The following is a 16,152-nucleotide window of genomic DNA, read 5'->3' on the forward strand; positions in this document are numbered from 1 at the left end:
TAGTACTGACTTATTACTGATAAAATAGAAAGAACTTTGCACCAGTATGGCTCTATTTCTGTTCCTCTTTTGTGCTCTTGTTGCCATATTTGCTACATTTATATTTATTACCAACCCGGTGCTATAAATAGTCATATATAATTTAAAGAAATTAGGGGAAGGAACGTGTGTGTGTGTGTGTGTGTGTGTGTATCTCCAACTACATATTTACCATTTCCAATGCTCTGTAATGTTGGTCTTTTAACAACAAATTCTGGTTTTTTTTTTAATCCGGAATTTTCTTTAGTTCACCTTTTTTTTTTTTTTTTTTTTTAAATTGCTACTTGATTTGGCCAAAACACCTTCATTTCTGAAGCATTGTTTCACTGCATATAGAATTCTTAGTTGGCAGGGCATAGTGGCTCATGCCTGTAATCCCATCACCTTGGGAGGCCAAGGCAGGTGGATCACCTGAGGTCAGGAGTTCAAGACCAGCCTGACCAACATGGTGAAACCCTGTCTCTACTAAAAATATAAAAAATTAGCCAAAATTACAGGTGCATGCCTGTAGTCCCAGTTACTTGGGAGGCTAAGGCGGGAGAATCACTTGAACCCAGGAGGAAGAGCTTGCAGTGAGCCAAGATCACGCCACTGCACTCCAACCTGGGTGACAGAGCAAGACTACATCTCAAAAAAAAAAAAAAAGAAAAGAAAAAGAGTTCTCAGTCAATAGGTATTTTTTCCCCAGCACTTTTAATATGTCATTCTTTTGTCTTCTGGCTTCCATTGTTTGGTTTTGTTTGTTTGTTTGTTTGAGACGGAATCTCACTCTGTTGCCCAAGCTGGAGTGCAGTGACTTGACCTTGGGCTCACTGCAACCTCTGCCTCCCAGGTTCAAGCAATTCTTGTGCCTCAGCCTCCCAAGTAGCTGGGATTACAGGCATGCACCACCACACCTGGCTGATGTTTGTATTTTTGGTAGAGACGGGGTTTCACCATGTTGGCAAGGCTGGTCTCAAACTCCTGACCTCAAGTGATCCACCAGTCTCAGCCTCCCAAAGTGCTGGGATTACAGGCATGTGCCACTGCACCCAGCCCCATTGTTTCTGATAAGAAGCCAGCTGTTAATTGCATCTTTTATCATTGCTCCCCTGTATGTAATGGGTTATTTTCCCCTTGCTTTTGAATATTTTTTTCTTTGGTTCTCAGCAATTTGTCTATGATGTACCTAGGTGTGGGTTTTCCTGTGTTTATCTTTTTTCTTTTTTAGGGTTCATAGAACTTTTTTTTTTTTTTTTTTTGAGACAGATTCTCGTTCTGTCGCCCAGGCTGGAGTGCAATGGCATGATCTTGGCTCACTGCAACCTCTGCCTCCTAGGTTCAAGCGATTCTCCTGCCTCAGCTTCCTAAGTAGCTAGGATTACAGGCACTTGCCACCATGCCTGGCTGATTTTTATATTTTTAGTAGAGACGGGATTTCACCATGCTGGCCAGCCTGGTCTTGAACTCCCGACCTCAGGCAATCCACCCTCCTTGGCCTCCCAAAGTGCTGGGATTACAGGCGTCAGCCACCACACTCAGCCTGGAACTTCTTGGATCTATAAGTTACAGTGTTTTGTTTGTTTGTTTTTTGTTTTTTGGATTTTTTTTTTTTTTTAACCAAATTCGAGTAGTGTATAACCATTATTTACTCAGGTGGTTTTTTTCTGCCCCTTTCCTCTCTTCCTGAAAATCTAGTTGCACACATGTTAGAATGCTGATATTGTCTAACAGATTTCTGAGGCTTTCTTCATTTTTATCCAATGTTCATTCTCTTCTTTGAGCTGGGTACTTTCTCTTGATCGTCCTTCCAGTTAACTGATTCTTCTACCCTTTTTTATCTGCTGTTGAGCTCATCTACTGAATTCTTCATTTCAGTTACTGTACTTTTCAGCTCTAGAATTCCTATTTGGTTCCTTTTTATAGTGTCTATTTCTCTGTTGAGATTTCCCATTTTTCACTGATTTTTAGTATTTTTTTTAAAACTTCTGAGCACATTTTCCTTTAATTCTTTGAACATATTTATAATAGCTGCTTTGAAGTCTTTTTCTACTAAATCTAACATCTGGGCCCACTCAAAGTTAGTTTCTCTTGTCTGTTTTTCCCCCAAGGACAGGTCACACTTTGTTTCTGCTGTGTCTAGTAATGCATTTGGTTGACAACCAGACGTTATAGATAACGTGTTGTTGTGATTCTAGATTACGTTTTGCTCTCCTGAGGGCTGTTGCCTTCATTCGTTTGGTAAGCAGTTAACTTGCCTGCTCTTAAACTGAGAAATGTATCTCCCCTGTAGAATGCAGCCACTAATGTCTCTATCATTTTCTCCAATCCCAGGGGTCTCCCCTGCATAATTTAACTGTTGATTGAGATGGAAGTTGTGCTCAGATGCCTGAAGCTGAAGGAGTAAGGTTCCCACCTTCCGCTGCTTGAGCTGTGTGTGGATTGAGGAATACATTTGCAAGCACAAAAAATTATCTGCAAGTTTCCCCACAGTTAGTTTCCTCTGGGTTCCTTGGGGTTTTCTGCATGTACCTGTAATTTAGCAGTCAGAGATATGTGGAGATTGTAACATCTCTTAGCCTCTGTAGCTCTCTTGCTTCCAGATGTACCCCTTCAATTTCTAGCAGCTTTGCTTGCCACTTGCCCTCTACCATGTTCACACCTCCAGGCCCTGGGGTTTCACTGCCTACAATCAATGGAAACACCTCCAGGCAGGAAGGCCGTGAACACACCGCTCTCACCTACTGCCCTAGCACTTCCCCACTGAGCAAGTACTGCTCAAGTTGCTGCCTGCCATTGGTCATTTTCCAGTGTCCTGGAATGATTATTTTTAGTAAACGTGTCACATTTTGCAAGAACAGGAGTAGGTCAGGCAATTCCAGGAACAAGAGTATATCCCTAGGGCCAGAAGTCGTTAGGCTCTAGGGATATAGCAGTAAAAGCAAAGTAGACATCCTATTCAGAAAAAGCAGGCCTTCAACAAATAAGCAGAGATAATAGTCAGGTGACCATGAGTGCTTTGAAGAGCAGTCGGGCAAAGGGAAGAGCAAGTGCAAGGCCCTGAGGCAGAAGCATACTGGGGGCCTTCCGGGGATGGAATGGGAAGAAGCAGGGAGGAAAAAGGATATGAGGTCAGATCGCCTAGGGCCTGGGGAAGGACCTTGGCTTCTATCCTGAGAGAGGAGGGAAGCTGTTAGAAGGCGTTAATGAGGAGTGCCATTATCACACTTGCATTTGTAAGTGATCAAAATGCTAGTTTACTAATTTACAGTGAGAGATAAAACTGCCTGAGTGAGGTCAGTAAGTCATGGACTGGGCTGTGCTATTCCTGGGACTTGAACTGAGCCCAAAGGCGCTGGGACCAGGTAGCCTTGTAGAGCCCATGAACATCCAGGTGGAAGTGGCAATTGGGCTTAGCCAAATGTCCACCACCCTAGGATCAGGAGCCCCGTTCGGGTCCTGATTCTGCCATGTGCAAGCCTTAGTTTCTCTAAATGGGCTAAAACTAACTGCCACGAACCTGAGCAGTGCTCAGCCCAGCATCTCACCCCTGTGCTAGGCACTAGTAAGGGGTTCTAACCCAGATGTGGGCATAACAAATACCTGATGCTCATAAATCACCTGGCAGTCCCAGGCGCCCATGCTCCTTAAACTGCTAAGTGACCGGGGACTCTTCCTCTCCCTTATACTTTGCCGTCATCTTCCAGATGGTGTCTACACACTGTGGATCATCGTTCTGGAAGTCACTTTCATCTCCCCCTTCATTTCCTTTCTGCTTCACCTCCTGGCTTAAGCCTCATAGCCCTCTCTGTACTGACTTCCCAGTCTTTGGTCTCCGCCCCTCCCAGCTTGTCCTGCATGTGGCCACCAGATCATTCTCTTAAAGCAGAGCTTGGACCACACGGTGACATGATCACTTAATTTTTAAATTAGGGAACATTTTGAACTTTTCAGAAAGAACAGAAAATAATATAACAGACAGCTGTGACTGTATCCCTTCGTTTGCCTCCCCTCCCCCTGTCCCCAGAATTAACCACTATCCTGAAGTTGGTATGTAAATTCCACAGATGATTCTGTACTTTGATAATATGCACTGTTATGGTTTTTAAATTTACATAAGTGGCTAGTATTATGTGAATTGTTTACTGGCTTGCTTTTTTCATTCAACGTTATGCGTTAGAGGTTTACTCATCCCAATACGTACCACCCAGTTCACCCACTTAGCTGCTGTGTGTGGTATTTCATTGTCAGAATAAGCCCCTGTGTGTTTCTCCTTCCTTTGCTGTGTTTTTCACAGTGCAGCAAAGAGCTTCTTCATCCTCCTGTCCTTGTACGCCCTTGAGTGCTTCTCTGCAGCTCACACCTAGATGTTGAATTGCTGATGCAAGGGGATGAGGGTCTCATCTTTACTAAATCCTGCCAAGTTGCTCTCCAAAGGACTGACCCATTTGCACATTCACATAATGCCTTTTAAAATACTCTCGCTCCCCATCACCTAGTACAATCTCAAGTCGCTAGTGGTAGTATTTAAAGCCTCACTCATTAAGACCCTGTCTACCTTTATATTTTTATTTATATTTGTTTTTTCATCTGTAAAAATGGGGATAAATAATCATGACAGAGATGTAAACAGTGAGTTCATCTGTGGCCCCAATGGACAAAAAAAAAAAAAAAAAAAAAATGATAGTGTCCTCTCCTTCCTTTTTTTCCGTATAGTGTCCATTCACTGGTCCTTCTTCTGGAGCTATACAGAATAAGCTAATCCAGAAAAGGCGGTGCCAGGGGGTGGCATTAAAGCCAAGGCTGAGACCTGTCTTGATGCCTGGTAGGTGTCTTATTGGCAGGTTAGCTGATGGTTACAGCTCACTGAGGTCTTGGATCACATTCTAGTCTTGTGTCACGTGTGCATTTGATCAGCATGCTCTTCCCATCCTTATTCCAAGTCCAAGGCAACAGGGAACAGGTGGGGCCAAGCATGGAAGCCTCTCTATACCTGCCAGAGACCCGCTAAAATGATAGATGTGTGGTTATTACTTGCTGAATGTCGAGTCAGTGACTGGCAGGATCTGAACACCAACAAAGGGTTTAGTAGCTAACTCCCTGTGTTTGAGTCCTGCCCGACAATTTACCGGCTGTGTGTGGCCTTGGGCAAGCTGGTGAACCTCCCCAAGCCTCAGTGTTCTCATCTGTAAAGCGAGAATATTAATCCCCTTTTCATCAGGTGCTTGTGAGGATCAAATGAAACAATCCATGTCAAGTTCCAGGCAGACTCAATGCTTGCGAGCTGTTTTTAACACCGCCCTTGTGGTCTAGAGGCAGACTGGCCTGACTGGTCCAGAGGCAAGCCGAAGTCTGCTGGAATGGAGGTTCCTCATGTGTTGCCTGGCCAGAATTAGAGAGAGCCAAGGCCGGGGGCTGGCCCGGATGGAGCGGGGATGCAAAGCAGCTGGCGGAGGAGTAGAGCACCCTCCGTGGGGAAAGGAGGGGAGGGAGGAGCCTAGAGCCAGGCTGGTCCCAGGCCACACTTTGGGTAGCAGCAGTCTGGGAGTTTTTCCTGAGGTTTTTTCCATGAGAACTTTGAGATTCATCTAAACCGTATTTCAGAACATAGACAGTATATTGAATAATAGTTTTGTTTTTTTTTTCTTTATGACATTCCTGCTGACATGTAAGAAAATCCCTTCATTGGGCCAGGGGTGTGTCCACTCCTGGAGTGGTGGTTTCTCCTTAACTAGCCCATCCTCACTCACTCCAGGTTGGGGCAGGGACATACCCTGCCTTGGTCCCTAGGTCTTTTGTTCCGCTTTGCACCTTGTCTCCTAAGCACATTCATAGGACCCTCTGTTTGGAAGGGGCCGTGATTTCGGTTACCCTCTTCCTCTTCTCCATGTGAAGCACAGTGTCTGTGGTGCTGCTATAACACTGGCTTCCTCTCCCTCTAATCTCATGAAAGCTTTCTGCTGTCTTTCACTTCCTGTCCCTCTGAGCCTCCAGGTCTTCTCATATTGGGTGTATTAAATATTTCCTTAAGTCCTGCTTTTCCTAGGGCAACTTTGCCATCATCTCCACGTTTCTTGTTGTTTTTGCTTAGAGTACAGAAAAAGTTTAAGCAGGTAAATGGAGTGGCGAAAACAAGAGACTGGGAGAACTGGGGAAGTAAAGGTTGTTCAGGTTCTCCGGCTTCTGTCATATCTTATTTAATGAACTGGTCCGGTTGTGAAACCAACTGTCATACCCTGGGCTGCATTTTTGTGACTGGGGAGATGAATGTAGAGGGAGACTTTTCCGCATCACGGTGAGCCCTCAAGGATCCCGGACCTGCTTCCATCTGCAGTCCCGGGCACGCGCTGAGGAGGAAAGCTGCACACGTGGCCAGGTCCGTTCCACTGGGGAAGTCAGCGCCTCACGCTGCCCGGCCTGGTCACCTCAGTCCACCCTCGCTCTCCCATGTGGAGTGTTTTTCCCTTATTTTCACAAAGAGTGAGATTTACAATTCAGTGTTCTGAGAAGGTGTCTCAAATTTAAACTACTTATAGAAGCCTTATAATTATTTCAAGTGGAAGGCACACTGGATACTTTCACTTGTCATGTGTGAAACCACCTGAACACATTCTGCCCTGCATTCTATCTGTGAGAATCTGAGTTTTCAAATGCACTTAGCGGTCACCCTTAGTTTTGTTTTCAGGCCAGTTGCTTAGAATCTGGTTTGTCTGGAGTATTATGTATCGAAAGCCTCCAGTTAGGCATCTTGTAATGTCATAAGGTCACCAAGCTGCCACGGGGAAGCTTCGCATTAGGACATCTAAATTCATCTCAGCTCAAGCGCCTTTTTTATGAGGCATTCTTAATTTCTTGAAGTAATCAGTTATCACTGAGCGCTAACATGAGTAATCCGATGCATTCTGCTCCAGTACATAAAGACCAGTAATTTTAGTCAAATTCCTACAACAATGGTATTTAAGACCCACCCCAATGAGGCATTTATTCTTGGGTATTTCTTTATCCATCACTCCCTTACTTCACAAAGTAGATTTTAAAATATGTCGTTTCGTTTGGAATTCACAAGCAGCTCAGACAAGCTAGCACAGCGGCTGGTACCCTTGTCGCCCAGTGCCCCCAGCACCTCGCCAGGCTTGCATTGAGAGAGGCTAGCAGAATTCCTTCCCTGAGTGGGGCACAGTGGCTCACGCCTGTAATCCCAGCGCTTTAGGAGGCTAAGGTGGGAGGATTGCTTGAGGCCAGGAGTTAGAGGCTGTAGTGAGCTGAGATCGTACCACTGCACTCCAGCGTGAGCTACGGAGCAAGAACCTGTCTCTTAAAAAAAGAAACGGGGGGAGAACTGATGGCCGCAGTGGCTCCTCTCCCCACTGAAAGGCCTGAGCCGGCTTTCTCAGAGGGTGCCTCTTGGCCTCACCTCTGGGTTTGCCCATTATAAAAAGTCCAGGTACGTCCTCAGAGTTGTTTTCATCTGCCTGGCACTGACTGAGGAAGTGGAGCAAGTGCCTGCTATCAGCAAGCGTCATTGCTGGGCGGCTCTCTGCTTACATTTCCCACCGCAGGTACTGGGCTCCTCTGCCTGCACGTGTTGCCGGGACGGTTGAAGGAAGCTCTGGCTTCTTTGTTAAGCTGCACTTCCCACCTCAACTAGCGCAGCTTAGTTTGCTTCCTCTCTCTCCACCTCCGAGCCCTAAGGATGCCTCCGTTCCCTTTTCGCCGGTATCAGTATCAGTGTTTCTCAGAAACCATGGCAGTGACTTGTTTATATCTACACAGTATCATGGCGTTCCAAAAGCAGAGAATTTAAGAAATTTCTTCCATCCATAAGTTATGATTTTAAAGGAGGCAGCTAGGTGATCCCATTTACTAGCTAGAGAAAATGAGGCACTGACAAGAATCATGTCTTTCTGAATTAGAACTTGGTACAAAACTTTTTAAACCAAGAACCATCGATTTGGTAATGATTTTCACCTCAGTTTTCTTACATCTATGCATTTTACATTAAAGTAATAATAGCATTTGCCTGCATGTTGCACTAGAGAAACTGAGGCAGCAGAAGCCAACTGTCCCAGTTGTGAGCAGCTCAGCTGCAGGCCCTGGTTCTGCCCCAGGCCCCCTGCTCACACTGCTATGCTCCAATTCAAGTTAACTTTTATTAGTGGGCAGCAAATATTAGGATCAAATGCAGAAACTGTCCTGTGTTTCTAAAGGTTAGGGAGGACTATCAGTTCTCAACAAATTTAATTATAAAGCACTTTTTTTTTTTTTTTTGAGATATAGTCTTGCTCTGTCGCCCCGGCTAGAGTGCAGTGGCGCGATCTCGGCTCACTGCAACCTCCGCCTCCTGGGTTCAAGCGATTCTTTTGCCCAGCCTCCCGAGTACCTGGGACTACAGGTGTGTGCCACCATGCCCAGCTAATTTTTGTATTTTTAGTAAAGACGGGGTTTCACCATATTGGCAGGCTGGTCTCAAACGCCTGACCTCGTAATCCGCCCACCTCAGCCTCCCAGAGTGCTGGGATTATAGGCGTGAGCCACCAAGCCCGGCCTATAAAGTACTTTAAATTAAAAAACAGCCTTGTTTTAATTAAAAAAAAAAAAAAAAACAGGCCAGGCACAGTGACTCACACCTGTAATCCCAGCACTTTGGGAGGCCAAGGCGGGCGGATCACCTGAGGTTGGGAGTTCGAGACCAGCCTGACCAACATGGAGAAACCCCGTCTCTACTAAAAATACAAAATTAGTAGTGGCGCATGCCTGCAATCCCAGCTACTCGGGAGGCTGAGGCAAGAGAATCACTTGAACCCAGGAGGCAGAGGTTGCGGTGAGCCGAGATCACGCCATTGCACTCCAGCCTGGGCAACAAGAGCAAAACTCCATCACAAATTAATTAATTAATTAATTAATTAAACCAAAATGAAGCCATGTAGGTACAGTGACTCACGCCTATAACTCTAGCTACTCGGAGGCTGAGGCAGAAGATCGCTTGAGCCAGGAGTTCAAGTCCAGTCTGAGCAATGTAGCAAAACTCCATCTCAAAAAAAAATTTTTTTCTTTGTTTAATTAGAATAAAACAAAACGAGCCGGGCACAGTGGCTCTCGCCTGTAATCCCAGCACTTTGAGAGGCTGAGATGGGTGTATCACTTGAGCTCAAGAGTTTGAGACCAGCCAGGGCAACACGGAAAAACCATGTCTCTACCAAAAATAGAAAAATTAGCCAGGCGTACTGGTACATGCCTGTAATCCCAGCTACTTGGCTGAGGTAGGAGGATCACTGGAGCCCGGGAAGTTGAGGCTGCAGTGGGGCCCTTGATTACACCACTGCCCTCCAGCCTGGGAGACAGAGCGAGAGACCCTGTCTCAAACAATAATAATAATAAATAAAATAAAACGGAATAAATAAATGGATCTCTTACTAACTTTAACTTGTGATTGAGATGTGTTGTTTGCTAGTCTTTGTATGTATAAGTTGATTTGCAAGTAAATGGGTCTTACATATGTACTTGTCCAGGATAAAGAAATACTTTTGCTAGCACTGACTGAAGTTAGCCATTGACTGTGTGTTTCTCATTGAAATGGAATGTGGACGTTTGCTTTGTTTCTTAATGTTTCATATTCCCTCCTGGCAGGGAAGTGGTGTCTCACCAATACCTTGGTGAAACTGTGATTCCAATGCCCATTTCCAGCTGGGGCCTCTGAGGCTCCGTCCCCTGGAGAAGAGATGAAAGAGTACTCTATGCCCAGAGCTCCCTGCCACTCACTCAGACAACAGAGCTGCTGCTTTGGTTCACAAGGAGTACTCATTTTCCTAAAATTCATCATCAAATGTACACACACCCTTTGATCACTGAGATGCTGCTATTTTGGTAAAGTACTGTAAGTCAAGGCAACAACCTAAATCTTACATAACCGTCCGAGAATTGACCTGGGGTAGGGCCTCACATACAGGATTACCTTTAAGGAATTTCAGGACAGCGGGTGTGCTAGCACTTGGCAGAGCTGCCAGCTCAGGTGCAGCAGCAGGAGAAGGTGGCTGCCCTCCCCATAGGACTTGAATCCCAAGTAGAGCTTAAATCACAGTGGTAACTGTGAGCCTGGGCCCTGGGTGGGGCAAGAGTGGACTCTCCATTTGTGATTAGACAAGAGAAGAGGAGAGAGAGAGACGAGACGCGGAACTTCAGATGCCACTACAGCCCTCCCTCCCATTACTGTCTGTGCCCTGTTCAACTCAATCTCAGCCAGGCAACAGGAACCCAAGCTGTCCAGCCTGTACCTCCTCAGAAACAGGCTTCTTCTACGGGACCCCAAGAGGCTAAGTCAGAAAGACCTGGGCAGAAGGGGCTGCCCCCAGCTTAAAGTCCAAACTCCTAGACTCAGAGCTGGGCTACTGCTGTGGATTTGTCACTTCTCTGGGTCCCTGTTTCCACACCAGGAAAATCCACACCACGCCACTGTGAAAGTTAAGATGTAAAGTGCTATGCAAATGTAAGGTGGGTTCCTTAATTATTCTATGACAAGGGGCATCAAATAAATGCCCCCCAATGCAAGCTAGTAGGAGTGGTGTCTGCTCAGCAGCCCCTTCCCCGAGTAAGATGGTGCTGATTGTTGGAAAAGGCTCTGATTGATCTGGGGCCTGCCTCTTACTCTGCTGGTGCAGGCCTGCTTTTGGGGACAGCCTAGAGTAAGTTGAATCCTCTTTTCTTAGGACAGCCCATCTAGTGATGGCAGGTGGCACTGACTGTGCGGTTAAGAGAGACTGGAGAGACGGGGCAGCTTCCCCCAGCACAGCCCTACCCAGGGGCAGCCTTAGGACAGGCAGCATCACATTTCAGGGCCCAGTTGCCAGCCACACCCCGCCCTCCAGGCCCAGGAGGTTGAGCCTTCATAATCCCTTGGAAACAGACTTGGGCACATCAAACTCACCAAAGACCAGAACATCCTGAATGACTAGAAATTAGTCGGAAATGAAGACAGGTACTCATTTTTGCAGAATAGAGCTTTCTCTTCCTGTTGGCAAGTGTCAAGGAGCCAATTATAGTCATTAGATTGTTGGGTGGGCCAGGAGTCAAAGGGAAGGACTGGCTAGATGATCTTAGGGAACATTGTCACCAGGAGATGATGGCCTGCCCTCCCTCCTGTACCCCCAGATCACTCCACACTTGGCTGCCACCTTCCTCCAGGTGGCCCCTCCTTCCCCTTTTTGCCTCCATAGCCAGCAGTTTCCCTCTTTCTGAGTTAATATTTATATTGCTGTTTGTAATTTAACCTGCAAATGACAGTCGAAGGTCGGCCGGAAGCTTTGGCAGGGACGAGGAGGGAGCGGTGCACACTCCCCCATGACTGTGTGTGCCACTCGGTCGGCATTCGAGTATACAGAGCCTTGTGACATCTCACATATGCTAGTTTTTTTATTTTTAACTCTTCTGTTTTTAATTCAAGATCGGAACATTTCCATCACTCAAGGATCCCTCGTAGAAGGATCCCTTTTACAGCCACTGCCATTTCTTCCTTAAATCCTGGCAACCACTAATCTGTTCTCCATTTCTGTAATTTTGTCATTTCCAGAATGTTATAGAAATGGAATCATATAGTATGCAGCCACTGAGGACTGGCTTTTTTCACCAGCAGCATTCTCTGGAGATCCATCCAGGCTTGTGTATATCAGTAGTTCCTTTTCTTTCTGAGAGTATTCTGTGATATGTATGTACCACATTTGTTTACCTGTTATCTTGTTGAAGGGCATCTATTGTTTCCAGTTTGGGGCTATTATGAATAAAGCTGCCATGAAACATTCACATACAGATTTTTGTATGCCAACAAGCTTTTATTTCTCTGGGATAAATGCCCAGGAGTATAATTGCTGGTTCTATATAGTTGCATGTTTACCTCTTTAAGAAATTGCCGAAATATAGCTGTATGTTTAGCTTTTTTTTTTTTTTTTTTTTTTTTGACACTGAGTCTTGCTCTGTCACCCTGGCTGGAGTGTAGTGGCATGATCTTGGCTCACTGCAACCTCCGCCTTTCAGTTTCAAGCAATTCTCCTGCCTCAACCTCCCAAGTAACGGATTACAGATGCCCGCCACCACGCCCAGCTAATTTTTGTATTTTTAGTAGAGACAGAATTTCACCATTTTGGCCAAGCTGGTCTTGATCTCCTGACCTCGTGATCCACCCGCCTCGGCCTCCCAAAGTGGTGGGATTACAGGCCACCGATCCTGGCCCCAGGATGTTTAGCTTTTTAAAAAATTGCCAAAATGTTTTCCAGAGGACCTGCGTTATTTTACATTTCCGCCAGGAATGTTTGAGTGATCTAGTTTCTCTGCATCTTTGCCAGCAATTGGTATTGCCAATGTTTTTTATTTTTGCCTTTTTTTTCTTTTTCTTTTTCTTTTTTTTTTGAGACAGGGCCTCACTCTGTCACCCAAGCTGGAGTGCAATGGTGCAATCTCGGCTCACTGCAAACCTGGCCTCCCGGGCTCAAACAATCCTCCTGCCTCAGCCTCCAAAGTAGTTGGAATTACAGGCACGTGCCACCAGGCCCAGCTAATTTTTGTATTTTTAGTAGAGACGGGGGTTTTGCCATGCTGGCCAGGCTGGTCTCAAACTCCTGATTCAAGTGATTCACTTGCCTTGGCCTTCCAAAGTGCTGGAATTACAGGCATGAGCCACTGCACCCGGCCTATTTTTGCCATTTGAAGAGGCATGTAGTGATATCTCATTGTGGTTTTAATTTGCATTTCCCTAATGGCTAATGATATTGGACATCTTTTCATGTGCTTATTGCCATCTGTATATTCTCCCTGGTGAAGTGTCTCTTCATGTCTTTTGCCCATTTTCTAATTAGATTTTTTGGGTATTTTTGAATGTTGAGTTTTGAGAGTTCTTTATTTATTTTTGATACTAGTTTTCTGCTGGATATATAGTTTCCAAATACTTTCTCCGTGTCTATAGCTTTCCTTTTCATCTTCTTAAACAGGTCTTTTCACTGAGCAACTTTTTAAATTTTTCGATGAAATTCAGTTTATCAGTTTTTTCCTTTTATGGGTTGTTCTAAAAATGTGTTAGTTTTACATTTAAGTCCATGATTCATTTTGAGTTGATTTTTATATAAGATATGAGAATTAGATTGAAGTTCAGTTTTTTTCCTACAAATGTTCAATTTCTCCAGCACTATTTTTTGAAAGAACTGTCCTTTCTCATTGAATTTCTTTTGTACCTTAGTCTAAAACCCACAGGACATACTTGTGTAGGTCCGTTTTGGAGTTCTCTGTTCCATTCCATTGATCTATGTGTCTGTCCCTCTACCAGTAGCATACAATCTGGACTACTATAGCTTGAAATCATGTAGATTGATTCTTCCCATATTGTTCTTCTTTTTCAAAACTGTCTTAGTGTATTCAATTTTCTTTTTTTTTTTCCTTTTTTTTTTTTTTTTTTTTTTTTGAGACAGAGTCTGGCTCTATCGCCCAGGCTGGAGTGCAGTAGTGCAATCTTGGCTCACTGCAAGCTCCACCACCCGGGTTCACGACATTCTCCTGCCTCAGCCTCCCGAGTAGCTGGGATTACAGGCACCTGCCGCCACGCCTGGCTAATTTTTTTTTGTATTTTTTTAGTAGAGACATGGTTTCACTCTATGTTAGCCAGGATGGTCTCAATCTCCTGACCTCGTGATCCGCCCACCTCAGCCTCCCAAAGTGCTGGGATTATAGGCATGAGCCACCACACCCGGCCAACGTGTTCAATATTCTTTGCCCTTTCCATATAGATTTTAGAATAATCTTACTTATGACTACAAAATCTCTTGCTGGGATTTTGATAGAAATTCCATTACCCCTGTAAATCAATATGGGGAGAACTATGTTGAGTCTTCTTGATGCATGAATGAGGTGTGGTTCTGTATTTATTTGAATTTTTTATTTCCTTTTTCTTTTTTTTGAGACAGAGTTTTGCCCTTTTTGCCCAAGCTGGAGTGCAGTGGCGTGATCTCCGCTCACTTCAACCTCCGCCTCCCGGGTTCAAGTGATCCTCCTACCTCAGCCTCCAAGTAGCTGGGATTACAGGCACCCACCAGCACACCCGGTTAGTTTTGTATTTTTAGTAGAGACAGGTTTTCACCATATTGGTCAGGCTGGTCTTGAACTCCTGACCTCAGGTGATCCGCCCGCCTCAGCCTCCCAAAGTGCTGAGATTACAGGCATGTGCCCCCGTGCCCAACAGATTTCTTTTTTTTTTTTTGAGACAGAGTCTCGCTCTGTAGCCCAGACTGGAGTGCAGCGGCACGATCTCGACCTTGGCTCACTGCAAGCTGCGCCTCCCAGGCTCACACCATTCTCCTGCCTCAGCCTCCTGAGTAGCTGGGACTACAGGTGCCCGCTACCGTTCCCGGCTAATTTTTTGTATTTTTAGTAGAGACGGGGTTTCACCGTGGTCTCGATCTCCTGACCTCGTGATCCGCCCTCCTTGGCCTCCCAAAGTGCTGAGATTACAAGCGTGAGCCACTGCGCCCTGCCGACAGATTTCTTTCATTAGAGTTTTGTAGTTCCCAGCATACAAATGTTGTACATGTTTTGTTAGATTTATGCCTATTTCTCTTTTTTTGAGCAATTGTAAATGGCATTATATTTTTAATTTCAATGTTCGTGTTCCTTACTAGTTTATAGAAATTGATTTTATATGTTTTTCTTATATCCTGTGAGCTTTTTGAACTCGTTACTTCTAGGAGGGTTTTTTTGTGTGTGTATGTGGTTTCTTTGTAGATTCCTTATTTCTACATAGACAGTCATATTAAGTGCAAATAGGAATCGTTTTTCTTCCTTTTCTCATCTGTATGGCTTTTATTTGCTTTGTTTGCCTTGTTGGGACTCCTTGCAGGGACTCCTTCTAATTACTGCCAAGTTTGAGTAGAATTCCAGGTTCCACGCTTGGCATGGTTGACACCAGTTGATGGGGGGTCCTGGATCCCCACTACGCCTCCACTAACGCCTCCCTGCCTAGAAGGGACAAGACTACCCTGTCACTCACTGCGCCCCACACGGCTCCTCTGACACCACCCCAGGAAGGATGTGAGGGGCATCTGGTCACTGCCAAGTGTGGGTAGAAGTCTAGGCTCCCACCTGGTCTTCACTTACATTGTGGGGTAGGGGCCTCCTTACCGCCCACCAAGGATAAAACTGCTGTCTACTCAGCCTTCTCTGGTATCACCACCTGGGGTGTTGGGCTGTGCAGCCCAGCCTGGTGAGGGTACAGCTGGGGCTCCTGAGGCCCTTGCTGGCGCAGGTGGGAGTTTAGCTACCATGTTTTCTCCAGTGTTTATTTCCTAAAATTTTCCTGTCATGCCAGCCTTCCCCTGTCCTGGTCCTTTGGCTAAAGGAAGCAGGCTTTGGGGGACTTTTTTTGTTTTCAACATTGACATTTCTGGTTGTTGGTTTCTTAGGCTCCAAATGTGGCATATACGAAACAAAAAGAAAACCCAGGCAGCCTGGGTAACCTGGCAAACCCTCGTCTGTACAAAAAAATACAAAAATTAGCCAGGTGTGGTGGCATACACCTGTAGTTCCAGCTACTTGGGAGGCTGAGAAGGGAGGATTGCTTGAGCCCAGGAGGTCAAGGGCGCAATGACCTGTGATCATGCCACTGCACTGCAGCCTGGGTGACAAGAGTGAGACCCTATCTCAAAAAAGAAAAGAAAACCCAGGGACGTCACCAGCTGTCATCCTTGGGTCTCAAGGCCCCTAGGCAGTCTGCCTTCTTCTCTCCATCTTTCAGGGTCACCTTATGTTTCTTTTATAGGTAGTGTCCAGTGTTTTTGGTTGTACACAGTGGGAGGAATATGGAAAGGAACATCCACTCCTTCTTCCCAGAAGCAGGACAGTGCTGCCCTTTTTGCTGAGTCTTGTTACTTACTGGCTGTAAACTTTCTTGAGACGAGCAAACCTATTCTAGAGTTTCCGATCCCCCATAAGGCCTGTATATATGAAGGTGCTTAATAGTGACTGACTGACTGTTCATATGGTGCCTTGACCTCACAGAGAGATAAGTTCTGAGAACTGTGATTAGGAGAGACTTTAAAGAGCCTTCTAGAACCTCCACACACCTAAGCAATGGAGGCTCCCAGCTTCCTGAAGAGGCTGGTTGGC

General features: G+C 45.4%; 1 protein-coding gene across 25 annotated transcripts in view; it reads left to right on the plus strand.

Annotated features, from left to right (window-relative positions):
* Positions 1 to 16,152, plus strand: part of LOC105473938 (armadillo repeat containing 9) — a 183,919-nt gene that overhangs the window by 122,180 nt on the left and 45,587 nt on the right. The window lies entirely within an intron of this gene.

Source organism: Macaca nemestrina, chromosome 11, assembly GCF_043159975.1.
Source record: "Macaca nemestrina isolate mMacNem1 chromosome 11, mMacNem.hap1, whole genome shotgun sequence".
Classification (NCBI taxonomy): Eukaryota; Metazoa; Chordata; class Mammalia; order Primates; family Cercopithecidae; genus Macaca; species Macaca nemestrina.